Below are 21306 nucleotides of genomic sequence, written 5' to 3'. Positions count from 1 at the left end.
ATGTATGGGTCTGATGACTCGAGGATTTTATGGAACGCATCTTCATTTGTGGCTGTACGGGAACATTTTCTTGTATGGTAAAGCCTGTAATTCTTATAATCTTTATGACGAGTTTCTTAAATGGTAAAGCCTGTATGTAGTACATATTCCATGAACTTGATTCGAGCATGAAGAGGTGAAATCTCAAGCTTCATTCTTTTTTCATTAGATTGCTTCAGTTCAAGTTTCGATAAGTCGTTCATCTACGATAGGCGAGCCCCACAAATGAAGCAGTTACTTGTTGTAGATGTCTCACTAATATGTTGAGCAACTTTTCCGTCCAACATTGTCAAATGCAAAACATGTTTTACAGTGATACAGTAGGCCCTAGGTTCAATCATGTTTCTTGCAAGTTCTTGATTTCCCTTTCAACCCTCAATTTCTCAGATTTTATTATTTCAGGTGTCTCTTTTATGAATTGATACCTGAGTGATCGACAGTGTCGCGACGAGGAAGGTCGAGGATTGATCCAAATTGATTTATTTTCATTCCCAGGTATGGTTATTTGTAAAGGCACAATAAAAGTCATAAATAAATTAGCATCTGATCTCGCGTCACTTTCACTCGCAAACCGTTGAGAGAACTCGTTCTGGCCAGACGAGCCATCAAAGCCCCATTTTGTATGCATTGTCAGTGCCTAACAGTTCAACTTTTCTAATTCCTTCTCATTTATTGTTTTTAGGATCCTTTCGGCTGTATGGTTAAGTAAATTTTGGAGCGGGACTTCTGCGGAGGTCTCGGTAATTTTGATATCATTAGGGTGACAATCTTTCTTTGCACGCTGGATTTTTTTTATAGCTGGGGAAAATAAGTTAGGTACCACCCCGGCATTTGCCTGGTGTGAATGAGGAAAACCCAGGGAAAACCTCATTCAGGGTGGCTGGCCTGAAAAGGCGTTTTACAGTTTTTCGACCGAGTGGCCCCACCGGGAATCGAACCCAGGACCGCTCGCACCGAAGGCGTCCACTTCCAACAATAATTCGTTGTGGAAATAGTAATGTTTACTCTCTCTGTACGTTTTTTTTATTTTTATTTATTTATTTATTTTATTTATTTTTTGCAAATTAATTCACGTGTTATAACTGAAACCAAATCATTTTCCGAATTGCTTTGATTGTAAACAAATATTACTGCCATCAACAACGAAATAAAATCATTAGAAAAACTGCTATAACAGAAACTCCAACGCTATTCTACCTTTAAAAGAAATGTGCTAAAATGAATGAATAAAAGATCCGTTCATGCATATGTTCAATATCTATGCATCATTGTATGAATACAAAAGTATAAAATACAGCACAACCGAGGCTTTCTGTCTGTTATGCACGGAAGCGATCTTACTCTTAATGCATATTGCAGAAACGATATTGATAAAAATTTGAATACCAATAGTTCACACACGTAACACCTGACAACAAACGCTTCTTTTCACTCTTCACAGCTTATATAGGCAAACGATAGATTTTTCGAATAAATGGAAACTGATTGATAAGAACAAGAGCACAAGCAACACACACACACAGGTCCGAAATCAGCCACAGAGGTTTGAGGGGGGCATGAATATGTTAGGGGGCCAAGTCATTAAAAATTTTCTTACAAATATCTAAATTGTGTTTTTGTATTAATAATAGCATTTTGTATTGAGGTCTGGAGGGGCCACGAAAAGTTTAGGGGGGCCTGGCCCCCTAGCCCCCCTCTGCGTGTGGGCCTGCACATACACAAGTAGCTAATGCGCGTCGTCCCTGATCCCATGTTCGATTCCGGCTGGTGCTAGTTGCCTTCGATACACTCCTAACAGAGGTTTTATTCCCATTTCAAACAGTGTGTTATCGCTCACATAGATTTAGGGCTACGAAGTTAAAACTCCAATGAATCAGTTAGCATGGGAAAAGTATTTTAAAGTGACGACCATGTATATTATGCACTGAAAATAAGGGATCAGACCTACTCATACAGCGCTGATCTTGAGGAAATCAACTTCCATAAGACAATTGCAATGCAGATATCAGAAAGAAGTTTGAACAAAAGTTGCAGTCAGGAGTAAAATGAGAAAAGCAATGTTCATGAGTAAAATCGAAATAAGTTAGTCATTTGAAGCTACCATCCCTTATTCCATAAACAATCAATAATTATACGAAATTCTGACAGCCACTACCTTACTATCAAATGGACATTAACCCTTTGACCACCAACGAGATAGATGTGACCCATGCGGATAATTGAAACATCGTTGGGAACTTGTTTTTAGAAAATTCTAAAAAAAAAAAAAATGTTCTCCCATCGGGTCAGATGTGACCAGTAGACTGTGTTTAGTTTCCAAACCTGTGTACAGGTGTCAGGAATATCCCACATTAAAGGAGTCGCACATATAAAAGAATGTTCACATTAAAAAACAATTTTAAAAAAAGTGGTGGTCAAAGGGTTAAGGGGTAGTAAATTTAACACCCAACATTAATCCTCCTCAGAAATCTTTAAAAATATCATGGATCAGGTGATATATCGTTTGATCTTTTTTTTTTTGGGGGGGGGGGTAAGAATACTTACTTGCCGGAATTTTATTGAATATTACCCAAGCAATCGAGTACCTCATCAGATGCATACTCACTTTATCAACTGCAATATTCTTAACTCAATTTCTCGAGATCTTGCCTACTGAGCGTCAACGTCGCTTTCCAGTACAGAAGCTATGCGAGATTTGGCCTTACAACTCACGTGATCCGAACTGCGCGTATGTGCTCTCCGCTGATCTAGCGGCTAGCGCACGTCTTTTAGTGCAAGGGATTCCAGGTTCGATCTCTGGTGGGAGAAATTTGAATGCATTACAGTTGTTCAAATTCCATCTTAGACCGCAGGTTCATACTTCACATAGCTTCGGTACTAAAAAAGGTTTCGAAATATCAATCAACCGACTAACCGAATTGTGTGCACCCACAGTGACAATAAAAGCCAGACTTCCCCCACCAAAATCGAAATAAACACATGAAAGAACACAGATTTCTCGGGATTTAGTCAATATTTTATTTTCCTTTAAAATCGGACATATTTGGAGAGAAAATCGAAACATTTCTCAAGTAACGTATCACAAAAACGTTATATTGGTATGTAAAATATTTGACATCGGGTGGCATCATGCCCTTGGGGAAGGAAAGGGAAGTCGAAACACAGCGCCCTCTACAGCCTCTGGAAATGAAGATATGAACTTCGGCAGAAGCCTTTAGAAGAAGGGGTGAGTATTTTGTGAGTAAATGAATAAACAGATTTTTAAAAAATCAAATATTTCATGTAGAGCATCGTTCTTCACAAAGCGAAAACATTCCCGCGATGACAAAGAAATACAACCAGAGGCTTTTGAATGTAGCCGTAGAGACTAATTGCAAAACAATATGGGTCGAACAGAAAACTAATAATTAAGAACACTGAGTAGTTGAAGAGAAAATAACAATATCAAATGTAATTAAAAAAAAAAAAAACTAAAAGCAATTGTCTCCATGAGAATAAACCTTATTTTAAAGCGCATGGTAGCAGGTAAAAGAGGGCGAGAAGAAAATGTTGTAACTGACAGATTATATAACTACAAACCGTCTAACAATACAAAAACAATATCTGAAAGGAGGTACGTGGTGTATGGATGTGATAAGTGGTCTACTATTCCTCTAGGGTAGACACCACATTTAGAACTAAACATTAAAAGCCATATGCAGAGTCGTTTCTAGCGTTGCGTAATGCTAACTTCCGTACTTAGAAACACGTTAGTGAAGTTAACAACAATGTATACTCCTTTTTTACCTAGACTTCTCCTAATGTGTTTGAACAACCCTGTGAAAAAGCCGTGGATGGCCTTCTTCGATATAATATTCTCGAGCTTTAATATCAGAGCCCTGCACGGGTCGGGCGCGCCCGGTTCGGCCCGACCCGTTTCAAGTAATATCAAACTGGACCGGGCCCTAACCGGGCCGGCCCGGCTTGGCCCGGATACTCTGAAAAGCGGTTCGGAAACTAATATTGTCAGCCTATTTGTTTTTTTTTTAATGTCCTCCACTACCTCTATTTTTGCCGTGTTCGTACGTTCTTACTGTCAGCCTATGTTATTCGTAATGTGTTAGGGAAATTGACTCTTTATTCAAGACTGCGATGTATTGGTAATACTATTACTATTACTACTTCTACTACTACTATTACTACTTCTACTATTACTACTACGACCACTGCTAATACTACTACGACTTCGCGTCAGAGTTGACATGTCTGGTGGTACCGAATTTACCTTCTAAATACAGAATAAAATGGAGAAATGCTAGTTATTATGGCCGGTCTGCGTAGAATGTGAACCGATGCTTGATCTACGAGGGAGAACAGTGGCTCAGTAGAAAAAACACTCACATCTGGTGCTAGAGGTCGTCGGATCAATCCCTGCTCATGCTATGTGAGCTTTGTGGTGGACAAACACCGTGTACGAGGGAGTTTCTGGGGTGGTCCCGCTTCCTCCCACTGTTTTCTTTCCACCAATTCATCCCATCATCATCCATACAGCCTGAGCCGTAGTTACCTAAAGAAAGTATGATAAAGTCAAGCACTTGACCTAGTAAGTAGAATTTGGTACGCTACCATTGGACCACGGAGGCCAAAACAATGAACTGGCGTGTTCATAAGATCAGTGCAATTTGTAGTAATGTTCAATTAGCAAGGCAAATATCGAATGGTGTTACATGTTCATGTATTGTTTATAGTATGATGCTACAAATATAACAAAATATAATGATCAAATAAATCACCAAATCGCCAGGGTCGATTAGGTGTTCCTGGAACGGTGGCTCAGTGGTTGAGCGTTCACCTCTGGTGTATGGGGTCCCTGGTTTGATCCGAGCTCTCGCCAAGTGAACTTTGTGGTGGACAAACCCCGTGTGGGGGGTTCGCGGCGTTCTCCTGTTTCCTCCCACTTTATTCATTCCACTATTTCATTTATTTCTCATCATCGCCTCTTTTAGCCTAGTTGGCATAACTTGGAACCACCTACCAAGAAGAATAAACTAATGGATTGGGAAGATAGACATTCAGTCTCTGATGAATTTGATGATGAAGTAGACATCTACCTTAACATGTCATCATGTGTAAGAGAACTAGATATACTGCAGTGGTGGAAGTAACAAGAACAAACATTACCAAAATTGTGTAAATTAGCGCGTCAGTATCTCGTCATCCCTGCTTCTAGTGCGTCTACTGAAAGAGCTTTTAGTACTACAGGCTATATAGCTCAGGAACGGAGAAATTGATTTATTGACATATCAGGCACAGGCCTAATTACAGTGTTACATAGTATATACGTTATACAGATTATGTAGGTTAATAAAACTATTGGTAATAATTACCTTCGGCTTACATAATTAATAGAATTCTTAAAACTACTTACATCTATTGCCAGTACATCAAGGTTGGAATTTTCTTTAACTAACTTGTTATAGGTTGCACTAGTTCTCCATATAGGACCAAGCTTAATGTATTTTTCGAAGCAGTGCGCAATTTAGTGGATGGTACGTGGATACATATTTGGTCGTTAAGATCAGGACAGTCTATTTTGCCATGAAAGAGTATGTGTAAAAATAATAAATCAATATTTCTTCTCCTGAGTTCTAATGTTTCAAATTTAAAATTTTCAACAAGGTTAATGTAGCTTTCAAATTTCGGGTAGAATTTTGTTTTCTTAAGTGTAAGAAGCCTTAAAAACTTATTTTGAGTAGGGGAAGGTCGTCTGGTATCGGACAGCGGGTAGTATCGGACAAAAGCAGTTTTCGTTATTTCCCGCTTAGGACTGCACCTAATAAGCTTACAGTGAGTTGATCGGAAGAATTAACCAAGCCCACACCATAGTGGATTTGTCCCATGAACGGTGTGTCTCGTGCTTCAAGGTTTTTGTATTTTTGCGAGTGATCAGGTGCATGGAGATAGATTTATGTGGCTATAACTTATTACAAAATAAGTGTTTTGATATATTATTGTTATCACAACATTTATTAGGATGTATATATTATAATTTAGGAGTATAGTTGCATTCGTGTTGCTACAATCCGGTAGATAGCCATTCATACGTTGCAAGTCATTCGGCTGGTATCGGACAAAGTGGAATCGGGTGGTATCGGACATTACATTGGTAAATAAACATGACGTTTCTGGCTTTTTCAGGAAACCATTGGGAAAGTACATGGCAATTGGGATGAAGAAAATATAAGGTTGGCCATGGATAAAGTTATTTCCAAATAAGTGGCACTAGGTCTAGCCGGTTTTAGATTTAGTGTCCCTAAGAGTACATTAGGAGACTGTGTCAAAAAAGAAAAAAAAAACTGTTGAAAGGAAAAGAAGCCTTGCTTCTCGGATAACAAAAGCACGTTTAGTAGAACGTTTGATCGCGACCAAGAGGAAACACTATACAATGATGTAAAGGCTTTGGATAGTCAACTAATGCCACTAAGCAAACCAGGATTATTAAAACTAACTTACAAACTTGCTGAAAAACTAAACAGCATAATCTGTGGGAAGTCTTTTGATGAAGATTGGATGTAGTGTAACGTATATAAAGACTGGGTCCATGAACTATATACCAATGTTGATGACAAACTGTTTTATCATTGTGATTTGTGTTACAATAAAAAAAATAAGTGGAGATGAGACTAAGAAGTTTGAAATTTGTGTTTTACTTTTATTTTAGGCTGTTTCAAAGCCTAATAAAACTGTATTTTGTGTATAAGAACTCCTGTAAGTAAACAGCTAGCAATTGTAAGTGGTTCTATAAGTAATTGGTTTATTAAATTACCTCAAAAGAGCGATTATCTATAGTTTTATGTTTGTCCGATACCACCCTCCACTTTTTAAGGACGCTAATTTCTATTATCTTTGATTTTTTACAAAAATAAATATTATTAGTTTCTACCTGTCAAATCACCTTTAGTATGTTCTGTATAAGATACCAAGGTATCGTTTTGTGCATTAAGTAATTGGATATAGGTATTTTTCAGCCTGACAGACTAAAAAAAGCTAAGGTGTCCGATACCAGACGATCTTCCCCTACGCTTAATCAAGAATGAGTATTTCTGTATATTAGGGTTCCATATATTACTACAATATTCTAATTTCGACCTGACGTATGCATAATACAGTACAATTAAAGTTTGGCCATTTTGGAAATCTTTACTGACTTGATAAATATATCCAAGATTTTTTTAGGCTTCTTTGCAAATAGTTTCAATATGTTGAATAAAGGATAATTTTGAATCAAAAATAACTCCCAAATCCCTTACAAAATCAAGCTTTTTCAGTTTTTACCCTAAAGCCTGAGACTGTTGACTCTGTTTCCGTGCTATTCGATGCGTACAAGGACATACAGTAAAGCGATGTTCATTTTGCACTATTGGTTTCTTAAGAAACCTTATATTTTCATTTTCTTAATATCAACTATCCCTTCTATTATATGTGATCTTAAGAGGCATTTATGATAGCTGATATCTATACATTTTTCATTCAGGGGACTTTTGAGGTATTTTTCGTTCAACAATGATATGTGTGGATTTTGTTTTGATTTACTGCCTCGCATTCCGTCATATAGCTCTATTATTTTCTTGTTCGAACCGTTCCAGGAACACTTCATCGACCCTGGGGTCTGGGTGATTTATTTGATCATTGTTTTTTGTTATTATTATTGTAGCATTGAATTATAAAGAATACAGGAACATGTAACGAGATTTGAAATCTGCCGTGCTAATTGAACATTACTACAAATTGCGATGGTTTCGGCTTCCGTGGTCTAATGGTAGGGAACAAATACTAATTAGTAGGTCAAGGACTTGACTTTCTCATATGTTCTTTAGGCAATTAGAGCTCAAGACGTATGGATGATGATGGATGAATTGGTGGAGTGAAGACAGTGGACGAAAACGGGCTAATCCGAAAACTCCCACGCTCACGACGTTTGTCCACCACAAAGCTCACATAACACGAGGAGGGATCGATCCGACGACCTCTAGCACCAGATGTGAGTGCTTTACCTACTGAGCCACCGTTGCCCCCAGTCAAGCATCTGTTCGCATTCTACGCAGACTGACCATAATAACTAGTATTTCTTTGATTTTTTCTGTACTAAGATTGTAAAGTATGTACCACCAGACATGTCAACTCTGACGCGAAGTCGTAGCAGTTGTAGTAGCAGAAGTAGTAGTAATAGTAATAGTAGTAATAGTATGAATAATAATAATAATAATAATAATAATAATAATAATAATAATAATAATAATAATAATAATAATAATAATAATAATAGCAGTAGTAGTAATAATAAGAGTAGTAAAAGTACAGTACTTTACAGTCTTGAATAAAGAGTTAATTTCCCAAACACATTACGACTAACACAGGCTGCCAACATTAGTTTCCGATCCGTCTTTCACAGTGTTCGGGCCGAGCCGGGCCGGCCCGGAATGTGCCCGGCTCGAGATTCGGGCCGGGCCGGGTCGAGCCGGGCACATAATTCAGATCCATCCGGGCCGGGCCGGGCCGTCTTCGGGCCTGGGTTTGCAGGGCTTTGTTTAATATCTCAATGTGAATCTCGGTACATGGACATACACTATCGCAATCACTAAGATTCAGGGGCTCCCCTTCTTTTTGTGTGTGTTAAACCCTTTTTAATGAGTTGGCGAAACATGGTTTGTCATGTTCGTCCGTCTGTAACCTTATGGATTCAAAAATGTTTAAAGACGAGCAAATTATCATTTCAATTCCAGATATTTCGACGCCCAGAGAAGCAGAGTGTAAAAGCTTTAAAGAAGCATAAAAATAACCACCAAAAATTAAGTGCAAGTAGCTCGCAAATAGTTAAAGAAAGACAATACATTTCAAAGTTACAAAGCTCGAGAGTGGAAATATAGCAATTTTATTATTATTATTACTATTATTTAACACGGACGATCCCTAAAACTATCTAAATTTCCTGAGCACCTTTTCCAAGGTCTCCAAGAAAACAAACTGATTTTAGGAAACAGTACCATATATTTAAAAGTGAAGTGTGAAAATTTAAGGAGGCTGCATCTTCTAACACAGTGTCTTGAAATTTACGTCAATGGCAACATTGTCAGGTCAAACTCACCTTACTGAACTTGTTTATTAGAAAATTATAAATGTTTTACAAATTATAAACCATGTTGTTGCGGGTGCAATTCTCGTTGTGAGTGCATTAGAATTTGAACGGATGAGGTCGTTTGGATTATATATTAAACTGTAAATTAGCAGGGGCCGCGGTGGCTCACTGGTAGAGCGTTAACCTCTGGTGCTTGGGGTCCCAGGTTCGATCCCAGCCCCCGCCACGTGAACTTTGTGGTGGACAAACACCGTGCGCGTGGGTTTTCTCGGAGTTCTCCCGTTTCCTCCCACTTTCTTCATTCCACCATTTCATTCATTACTCATCATCACCGTCTCCTTTAGCCTAACCGGCATAACCGTGGGACGTAAAACTCAAATATTTCATGTTTTTTTATAAATTAGCATCACCTATACCCTCAGTGCTGAAAGAGAGATTAACTTTAAAAAGAAAGAATAAGAACCTGCAATACTCTTGAGTGATGAAATGTAACTTAGAAAACAATATGTCTTAGCGCCCTCGCTGGATAAAAGGCGAAAAAAGGTGAATAAAGTGATAAACTCATGGGGGAGATAAACCAGGGAAAATGAAATTCCTTAAAGCTTTCAACTTAATGGTATTTCTCTTCCTTCCAGTTTTTTGCATAAATCATAGTAGAATCTGAAACGCCATTTCATTATGCATATGAAAGAATTGCACAAAATTCGCCGTAAATTGGGTATTTAAAAACTACTGGACAAGAATAAGATAGTCAATAAGTACCACCTATTGTAAATTATTACGAATGACCCTCTATAAGAAAAAAAGTCTGCAGAACCTATTGAATATGGTCGTAAGAACAATAGAACATTCTTGTGCCAAGCTATAAAGTACAAGCCTCTGGACCAACACAGTTTACTCCAGAGTATTGTTTAATTTTAATGTCCTTTCTTCAGGTTTCCACATAGGTTTAAGGCACTTTTTTCGGCCATGAAATCTTTACACCTCGTCTACAATTAAGTTAGTCTACCAGATTTTTATGTTAATCCTCACGAGAAGACAGAATCCATAAATGTTCAGATATAAATGATAAGTAATGGAATACCATAAAGTAATGAAATGATAAAAACGATGATTAAGGGCCGGACGAAGTTTAGTTTGTTTCTTGAAGTTAAATGTCCCCCCTCAGCAGCAAGGCTATATGAGACGCGGGCCTACAGTTTAATGTAGAGCAACCATAATTAATAGCTTTCAAGTTATAGCAGTGTTGAGCTGTTTTGAAATTGACATTGCATTTGGCAGCAAGTGTAAGTTACGTAATTCACCGCATCTCAATTATCGTTTTGGTTGCGTAGCAATATTATCACGCACCCAGAAGTTATACAGGGTGTTTCAAAACAACACCGACAACGTTTTGGAGGTGATTCCTGACCAAGGTAAGACAAAAAGTATAGACCAACCTGGATGCACAAATGATTTCTTTCGGAGCTATAGGCTGCAGAAAATATAAAAAATGAACTTTGGAGGTCCGTAGCCCCAAAATTATGGAACCTACCGTAGTCTGGTCAAGATTTCACTTACGAACTAATATCCGCGCCATCCAAAAATACAATTGCTGAATTCTAAGGTACTCACGCAACAACTTTTATAGAGGTAGTTTGGCCAGGGGCATATAATTTGAAGTACTCACCAACTACCTCTATAAAATTGTCGTGTATGTACCGCAGGATTGTGAAATTTGGATATTTGGATAGGACACACACTAGTTCCTAAGTGAAGTGTTGGTTCGAACACGGCAGGCTCCATAGTTTTGTAGCTATGGACCTTTAATGTTATTTATTCTTTCATGTTTTCGACAGACTATAACTCCGAAAGGAAGCATCTGCGCACCCAGGTTGGTCTATACTTTTTGTCTTATTTTGGTATCTGGAATCAGCTCCCAAAAGTAGTCGGTGTTGCTTTGAAACACCCTGTATATATTGATATTTGCGTTTTACTTGCCTAAATTTAATCTGACATGCAGAAATAAAGTACCATAAATCACGAAACCGATAGAAAACCACTTTTATTTTTGTATAAGACCTTGCTTATACGTCCTCCGTCTGGGAAACATCTTATAATAAACATCAGAGAGTTTAATTTACGCAATTTAAGACAAAAACAAATAATTGTGCGCATGATGTTAGTTTAACGTCATTATTCACAGGATTCTTCCTTCTCTACTGTTATATCATGTCACAATATTTGGAAAAGGTAACTTATGGATACCGTTCTTGAACGTTTTCTCCCGTGAATTTTAGCGGCCCTAATAAATGTTATACATATGGTGAAGTTTTAGTTTATTCATAAATCTCGTTATACGAAATCTACTAAATATTTAGAATAGTGATTGCTAACTTTTAACTAAAACAATTTTTGTCGTTGAACAATCTAATAACTCTATACACAATTCGTTGGAACTAAGAAACTCACAGCGTCCAACGATTTGCATCTTTTTCCTCCACTATCAAAATTATTATCATTCTTGATTCCTCACTTTTATCAGGACGCACTCTTCATAAAGCAGTAATTAAATGATAGAAAACATTCAAGTACTAGGGAAACAAAGATGGTACATAGAAAACATTCAAGTACTAGGGAAACAAAGATGGTACATACTATTATATCTCTCTCTCCTAAAATTGAAGTATTTTTAAAAAGCCAAAGTTTCCCGGGCAAAAAAGCCGCGAAAAACCTTCTTTTTTACTTTCGAAAATGTGATTCTTTCAAGCCCTCGAATCTCTAATATTAAGTGAGTGACTTACAGTATGTAATAACTTCTCACTTTGTGAGTTCGATCACGAGAAGTATAAGCACGAAGAAAAGGTACAGTATATCAACTCAGATTGAAGCAACTGCACATACTATGACCTTTTGCTCCGACGTACATTCTTTTACTTCGTGCTCACGCCTTCAAACATTTGCTCCTATTTATTCATACGGCCCATTATGATGTTGAATGCATTGCTTCATCACCCGCCTTCCTCGCTGGTGCAGTGGCTAGCGCGTGCGACTTTTCTGTACGGGATCCCGGGTTTGGTTTTTTGGTGAGAAAGCGCTAGAACTTGAACGCATTACGGTTGTTCAGATCCCATATTAAACTGTAGGTCCGTGTCTCACATAGCCTTGCTGCTGAAGAGGGGCGCTTAACTTCAAGAAAAAAAGATCATCATTACTGGTGAAATGAGAATGTGGAAGGAAAAGACAGTGCCCGAGAAAACTCAGGGACACGATGTTGCCCACCACAACTTAATTGACCGGGAATCAAACCAAAAGACCCCATGCACCAGAGGCAAGCGCTCTACCACCGAGTCACCGTGTCACCACATTAAATCACGAAACCAGTTTACATCCCTAGTAATCACCCAATTTCCATTGAACATATCGCGTGCTGTAAATGGTTACGGATTAGGAGTTTAGCTTATATCAAAACGTTCAACTTAAAAAAAAAAAAAAACTCATGAAAATTGTGTATGCTACCATTGAGGTTCAAGTATTATGTATATTGCTTGAGACTGAAATTGGTCACAGGCAAGCAACTTTAAAAAGAAAAAAAAATGCTAGGATATGAATTACGAACTGAACATCACTGATGTGGCAAAGAGGTTATCATCTTTTAGATTAGGCCTATACTCACCTTGAAACCCTAACATTGGTTAAGCACACAGAAATAATCACAACCTACACAATATGTTGTGATAGCCTGCTAATATACCGACCCACAATATGATGGCAAAGGCATAAATTTCCGTGACAAATTATCCAACTAAAACTGATCTCTGGTTTTGGTATCGATTGATTTTAGCATTCCGTTCAGCAGAGAAGCTATATGAGACGTGGACCTACAACTCAACGTGTGACCTGAACCACGTGAGCTCCCGCCGGGAATTGAACCCAAGTTTCCCACATCAAAGGCATGACCCTAACCGCTTAGTCACGAGGGAGCTCAAACTTCATTATAAAGAACTGAAAACTCATCTGCTGCCCCCTTTACTCGAGAAAAATGAAATGACATCTTCAGATTAACGACCCACGGTGATAAAGTCAATTATCACGAATTCATTTTCTGTGCTCCCCTATTGAAATTAAAGGAAATCTTTAAGTTTTACGTCCCACGATTATGCCGGTTAGGCTAAAGGAGACGGTGATTATGAGAAATGAGTGAAATGGTGGAATGAAGAAAGTGGGAGTAAACGGGAGAACCCCGAGAAAACCCACGAGCACGGCGATTGTCTACCACAAAGTCCACACGGCGCGAGCTGGGATCGAACCAGGGACCCCAAGCACCGGAGGCGAACGCTCTACCATTGAGCCCCCCGCTCTCCCATCAAGAATCACATCCCGACCACGAGCACCAAAGGCAAAAGCACTTGCCATGGACCAGCAGGGTAGGCCCCTTTACTCAAGAAGACCATTTTATGTATATAAGACCATTATCGAAACAATAAAAACGCTTGAAAAAAAGTGTAATATACCATATTAGTACGGAGTTGGACTACCTTTTGCGCCAAGAACAGCTCTAATGCGATATAGAATTAAGTCATAAGAGTTTGCCAATGGTAACAAGGGGAATATTACAAAATATCACGTGCAGTGCACCTAGCGTTGCCAACTCTAGGAAATAAAAAAAAACTCGGCACCCGTTCAAAATTTCCAATGATATAGGTACAACTAGTGTGAGGTATCTTTGTTTGGACCCGTCCCTGGGAAGGAAATGTACTATCGCGAACAAAAGTGCATTAGCACCTGTATTCTGCGTATCCTTAGCACATTCACTAATAAGGTTAATGGATATATTTTGCTATAAATGATAAACTGAAACCGGCATTGATCATTTTGTACTTACCAGTAACTGCCACTTTAAAATTATTGAAACAAATGAACAAAAGTATATTGATCTTTACGTGACAATTTTACAGAATGAAAGTTACTTTTTAAATCTATACTTTGGACTAGATGAAATTGCTTCTAACTACATACAAATTTGAATTTAAAACAAAATGGTCATAAAGGAGCTGATAAGAAGTTTCCATCGGTCACCAGCATTAATCAAAATAACAGCAATATTCCCGGCCAGGTCGGTGAAAATCCGGCCAGTTGGCAATCCCAAGTGCATCACTTAGTTCCGTAAAAGAGAATGGAGGTGGAAATCTGCACGGAATTTGTGACTCCTTAACGGATGACACATATTTAATTATGCCTAGGTCCAAAAATTCAAGAGGGTTGCTCAACTTTACCCTGGTGTTCCCCACACCATACCACATGAGCTGCAGCTGCATGAACGAGCGCATTATAGTCCTGGAATATATCACTACTACCTGAAAAAAAAACCCTGCACCATAAGATGCGCATGGTACCCTAGAATGGTATCATAAGCATTGGCCCGAACAATAAGTGTAGGTACAGGATCTACTGAAGTCCAGGATATTACAGCTCACAGCATCACTTGGGGCGGAAAGTTTGCTAACATACGCTCGTTTGGGCATCCGCCACACATAAAAATGACCTGTGTTTAAAACAAGGCGAACGATGCTTCATCTGCCACATTACACGTTTCCAGTCATCAGCATTCCATGTTCCATGGTCACGGCACCTTTGGCATCGTGCTAAAGCGTTATGATCCCTTATTAGAGGTTTCAGACGCGCGATCTGACCGTGGATGTCCACGTCATGCAACTCGCAGCGGACTATCGACTAAGATTGCCAATACAAGCTGCGAGAGGTTTTGTTTAACTTCCTCAGTCACTTTTATTGAAGGCGTGAATCAAACCCAAATCGAAATTCGTTTAGCAGCTTGGTATACAAAAAACAAAATCTAAAAGAAACGCTGACATATGCAAATAACGCTGGCATATTATTTCTTTTTACAATTGTCCAGTAAGGGAAATGAGTTAAACCTTAACATGGTTCACAAGAAAAACAGAAGATTAAAAACAAACTACTATACGTGTAAAATTCCACTTAGAACAACAATTACATCCAAATAACTACCTCAAAAAATAAAAGCTGGATCCTAAACTTTATGAAAGTTGCACTACCAGCCATGAAAATAAATAAATACTCAGGCCGACAAAAGCACAAACTGCTCAAATGTCAGCTACTCCTGTCATATCTTTCTTTTTTTAAAAAAAAAAAGAAAAAAAGAAAACAAAAAATATCTAACCAAGACGGATTATACCATTCTTTCAGTGAACATTTTAAATAAATATATTGTAAATTACCCATATTACACACAAAGTTGCCACTACTTATGAGAGAGGTATGCGATAAGGCTAGGACATACTCATAATCTAGTAGTAAAAAAAATTAAAAAATAAAAGTGAAAAATAACTATCAATTACAAAAACGATTAACTAATACTAATCCTTCAACAACTGTCAAACGCTATCTTGACACTATAAAACTGTATCAAGTGTTTATGTGCTACAAGGAATTTATTATCACATCAAGAGGCAGTTAAGAGGACGGAAAGTCATATTCTCCCACACATAAGAACACACGCTTAAAAAAACACTATACTCCGGCAGTATTTTATTTACCAACAAACCATTCATAGAACTGTAAGCTGATGCAAGATAATAACACAATCATAAGTAAAAGAAAAATACATAGAGGAACAGACTGTTTTATTTCAAAGACAGCAATGAACACATGAGGAACCTCGGACATTTTCAAGGCTGTGAAAAATCTCCAGTATTTCTCACGGCCGATAGCTCCCAACCAAAGATCCTAATCTCGAAGATAAAAAATAATGGGTATAAGTTAGGGAACGCTAACAAACGTACGACCTTCGACGCAAAAGTAATGGATAATGTCAAAAATAAATAGTTGTTTAAAAACCTCATGGTAGTTTTGGAAACAGATACCCTAACTAGACCTCCACCCCAGTTAGCATACGGCTGCGTCGGATAAGCGGATTATTGAACACCAATATAGTTTTAACGATAAAACTAAACATAAATCACTCTAGATAGAAATGTAAACAAATAAAATATGTATATTGTGCGTCAACACACATTCTGAGCCTACCCAGACGACGTAAGTATCCTGCTGTGCACAATAATTCATCATTCGAGGAAGTACAGGGCTTAATTTTTAAGCCTTTATTTATAATTCGATAAATTACAAAATTAAATTCAAACACTGAATATTTATTTATTTATTTATTTGAGGCCCGATCGGCGCCTGCCTTTAGAATGCACTGAACCAGAGAATGTACTAGTTAAGCACTTACCGTACTAGTTACCGATAAGCATTCATATGAGCAAAACTTGCACAACTATAGAAATACTGAGGGTAAAATTCATACAGAACTTCAGTAGTTGCGAGTAGAAAAAAAATACAGCACAAATTAAACCACTTACTAACTACAATGCTTTTTTTTAAAAAAACGAAAAACCGGGTATAGAATACCAATGCAGCTTTGCAATAACACCCCAGAATTACTCTTCGGGCAATCTCTAGCCTAAATTGGCATGGACAAAATGAAAGAGCTGGCAAATTCCACCGAAATAAAGCAAGGAAGTCCTAATAAACCCTTATTTAAAAATATGTAAAACAGGAATATAAGTGTGACAATAATGATTCTAAAATGCATAGCCAGAAAATTACACACCAAAGTAATAATAATATCTTAAAAAAAAAAAAAAAAAAACAGAGAAAATATGAAGTGATAAATGCTTTATGTAAATATTAACGTGTCGAAATTACTCGGCACTACATAACGAATAATACAATTAAAGCCGCCACTGGAAATCACGTGCACAGCCGTGCCTCTATTTTAAAATGACGTCACGCGCGAGCCACTAAAACCGTGACATTTATACAGCAGGGGTACAAATTCTCCCAAGGCCCACGTTACACAGTTCCTAAATTCTTATATCTCTACGAAAGGAGTATCTGCTTGTTTCTTTTCAATGGTTTTGAACAGCAATAAGCACCCTCAAGATACAACATTGTTCAAATATAAATTAAGTCATCTTCGATATATATATATATGCTCAAATCTCAATTTTCAGCTCCCCTTAAAATTACGTCACACTGCATCTCCCCCCCACACTTTCTCCTTATATATTACACTTTTACTAGTTCGTCTATAATCTTTGAATTGGTTTAGCTATGTCCCAACATTTTTCGATACTTCAATATATTTCGAAACTAATAAATTGAACAAGTAAATCCTACCTCTACTACTCACCCACGACCACAATTACCATAAACTTGGGAACTGAAAACGAACGCTCGTTAAAATACCAGGGTTTTAAATTTGCAGTGCTAATGGAGCTCAAGAACGTTAATCAAGGAAATTAAGCAAGAATACGCGCACAAGCTGCAAGATATCGATACTTCCCTTTGAATTAGAACATTATTGAAAACAGAATACAAACTAACAATGTGAAAACTAAAATCTCATGCTCATTATTAAAATCTTCAAGTAAGTTACAATAAACTAAATAATGGATATTTACTAATAATACATAACCTTAAAAATAGGTACATATTAAATAAAAAGAAACCAATTCCTTGCAATTGGGAAATGTGATCTCCCGAACGAATCTATCGGAAGACAGGGACAATGAGCTCAAAATTAGTGACAATCCCAGAAAACCGGCACGTATAGTAAGTCTACTAAGAATATGATCCTCCTTTAAATATATATATAAAAGGAACAGCGCAATCACAGTCGAAATGACCGCTTTTAGTAAAAACCTGGACCGGACCGTTCATTACTGTCATACCTGATATATGTTGTTTGTCTGTTTCGTTTTACGTCCCACAGATATTCCTTTTAGGTTAAAGGAGACGGATGATTAATTGCAGTGAATGAATGAGAAATAGACTAACTGGTGGAATGAAAACATAGGAGGAAACCGGAGAAACTATACAGAACACATAGATAACGTTGTCGACCAAAAACTCGCGTGGCAGCGGGATCGAACCAGAATAATATGATAATTGTCAACCATCCCAACTCTGATTAGAATTCCATCTTCCCTAAACTGCCCGATTCAAGAAACACCAAGATGAGTATGTTCAGTAAACTTAGACAGGCTTACAAAAGAGAACCACAAAATATTTTTAGGAACGGCAAAACCCAAACCACCCCTTCAAATCGAACACTGGTTGATATTCTTGAACCAAACTCTCCCTTAAAAAATAAAAAAATAAAAACTTTCTTATAATGAATTTCTTTCTTGTCTTTTTTCTCGTTTTTAATATAAAATTATTATCTGAAACGAGATGAATTACTTTGCACATAAAATGCAGAAAAATAGATTGACAACCATTAGCTTATGCCAAAATGAACAAATTAATCGCATCATTTGTTTTCTCTGAGAAGAACGATCATTGTTTATGTCTCAATGTAAACAAATAATTTCTGCAACATAAACTTGAATAAAACCTGCACTTATAACGAGTTCTGAGATGCAAAATGGCCTAATGAATCAATGTACTTTTAATAATCAACCAAAAATTACGTAAGCTTCCTTGACTACTTTCAATCACTGTTCAGAAGGGAAAAAATAATAACGCGCACGTTGCAAGGCAAAGAACAAAAACAAAGATTTTTTGTGGTAATTTTTGACTGCAAATTTACAAATAACAGGACAATAATGCAAAGAAATCGAATATCGAAGCAACTATAATAAATTACAGAAATGTATAATGAATATTTTGTTAAGTAAAAAAATTTCAGTTTGTACAAATCATGGACAAAATTTCATCATGGACAGCATCGTACTCCAGCTGTTTTCTTGTGATAATAATAAGATAATAAATAAATCAAAGAACAAACCTTCGTTGTAGATCCTGGATCAGTAATTGGGCTATCAGACACCGTAGCAGGATTTGATTTTTCTGCAAGTTGAATTAGATCACTCTTTAATTCTCCCGTACTGTCCGACATACCGCACTACTTCCCGGTTCAGCAACTCACCACGATGTCTCACCTTCGAATAACGGAGCATCCATTCTACGAACAGTTGAAGGCCTAAGAGCGTACATAGTGTTTGTTTGTTTGTAAGTGCTGCCTCTAGCGGTAGTATTATAAAACACTATCGACTCGTTCCGAATAAGACAACTCTCCCCTGCATATTGCCACTTGTAGCCTTTACAACTAGATTTAGTTATTTTCCACCTGGCGCAAAAGGTGAAAAATTGTTTCTATAATAATCAAATCCAGGATTTCATCAAACGTGTAACTTTCATGATCGCACACGTTAAAAAAATATGTATGCATGTGCCAAAGCCTAGAAACCACATTAATCAATGTACCGACACAAAATTTTAAATTTCAGTTTTTTATAGGATTCGCTAGGAAATTTATTTTCTCCTATGCTTAAAAATAAGAGTACGTTACAAAGAGTGTATTCAGAAAGGAATAAATCGGACCTAGTCTAGTAACTCGCAACCAGAAGTTCAGGGTTCAAGTCAGGGGCATCCAAATAAGAACAAGAAAAGGCGATCGCATTTTCTACTTGGCACTAAAACATTTTACTTAGAAAAAACAAGTGAGTTTCGTTTCACAGTGTGAAACAACGATAGACTTCCAAACTATGCGAATACAGTATTCAAACTTGAAGTATTACATCCTTAACTACTGGTTGTAATCTATCTAATATAAATAAAATAAAGAGTTTGTTTGTGTGTCTGTGTGCGGCCTGAAGACAAGACGAGTAGACCGAGAGTTGCCAAACTTTGGTCGCGGGTATTTTGGTCCAGGCCCCAGACCAAGGCGAAGCGCTTTTTTTAAATTCGAACAAGGGAAGGGGACGTTTGCCGGGACATGTAAAAGTCGAAGGAAATGACCGATATTGGTGTCAAATCCATAGTTTTCGCGGTCGCTGTGATGAATGTTAATATTCCCACTGACATTGACTTCCAAATACAGAACCAATAGGCTGGAGACCAGAGCCGTATATTTTAAATTCGAACCAATGAGTCTCAGGGGACGTTTACCGGGATATATGAAAGCACTAGAAAATGACCTATATTTTTTCCGTTTAATTACATAAATATTTTACCTGACCCATGCGAAAAATGAGTATTTCAGTTAGTAGACTGATAAGATCAAAGACAGAACCAGTTCCTCGAACGTCGAATTCACATCAGGAATCCATTACTCGCTATGCCTTACTGTTTATGTTCTATGGCGATAAAGATTGAACCCAAAAGTCTTTAATTTCAACCAATTCCGGATTTAATAGGTGATTAAAAGAGGAGATAGAGCAGTCGCGGCGATACCGGCTTTGTCCCCGCCCCCCCCGCAAAAACTGAACCGAGTGGACACGTGTTACTCGAACTTCATTTACAATTTCTATATGCGTATTAATGTACCAGTTTACAATGTTAACAGTATTACCACTATGATTACAGCTACTATGAATAATAATAATAATAATAATAATAATAATAATAATAATAATAATAATAATAATACAGTAAAACCACGGTTAACCGATCTGAAGTAGTGGCTTATTTCGGATATATATATATATATATATATTGTTTATTTTGTTTATATATATTCGGATATATATATTTTGTTAAGTCATGGACATTTGTTACCGGGCCTGTACTACAGTATTTTTTATTTATCTGAAATGTTTTAAAGATCAAATAACTTCAAAACTCTCTTTGTATGCTACACTTATGTTCTTTATTAAAGTTAAGGAGTTCCATAATCTAGTGGTTACAGCGTTGGATTCATATCCACATGATCCTGGGTTCAATCATCCGCTGAAATACTCCAAATTTTTGACGTCTGCCCAGCGTCGTGAGGAAAACTGAGGAGTGATACGCCTTTTGGTGGAGGGTGACGCAATGGGCTGACCACCTGTTCGTCACCCAAGTAGTTGCAGGCAGGGTGGATTGATTTAAATCGGTCTCATTTAAATCACGATTTTAATCAAGATTTAAATCATTTGATTTTTTAAAAATAAAAATCGTTGATTTAAATCAAAATCCGAAATCAATTAATTTAAAGTGAAAATAAGTAAACTTCCGTTTCTGCTGTTATTTCGATTATGGAAGATAATCATAATACAATGAGACTCAAATGTATGTAAGCATAGTATGAAAACGAGTATCATGCAAAGGATGATTAGAGAAATCCCGTTTTGAACGGATAATGG

At 37.3% G+C, this 21306-nt stretch overlaps 1 long non-coding RNA gene across 1 annotated transcript in view; it reads right to left on the bottom strand.

The window, feature by feature from the left end:
* Window positions 1-19181, bottom strand: part of LOC145688197 (uncharacterized) — a gene marked incomplete in the record, with an annotated part of 281034 nt that extends 261853 nt beyond the window's left edge. The window contains 1 exon segment of the long non-coding RNA XR_014131854.1: window positions 18969-19181. This is a non-coding gene — a long non-coding RNA (uncharacterized LOC145688197).
* Window positions 19182-21306: the final 2125 nt, after the last annotated feature.

The sequence above is a fragment of the Thermobia domestica genome, chromosome 6 (genome assembly GCF_964235325.1).
Source record: "Thermobia domestica chromosome 6, izTheDome1.hap1.1, whole genome shotgun sequence".
Taxonomy (NCBI): domain Eukaryota; kingdom Metazoa; phylum Arthropoda; class Insecta; order Zygentoma; family Lepismatidae; genus Thermobia; species Thermobia domestica.
Note: the sequence above shows the minus strand (reverse complement) of the source record. Positions and strands in the feature narration are given on the sequence as shown.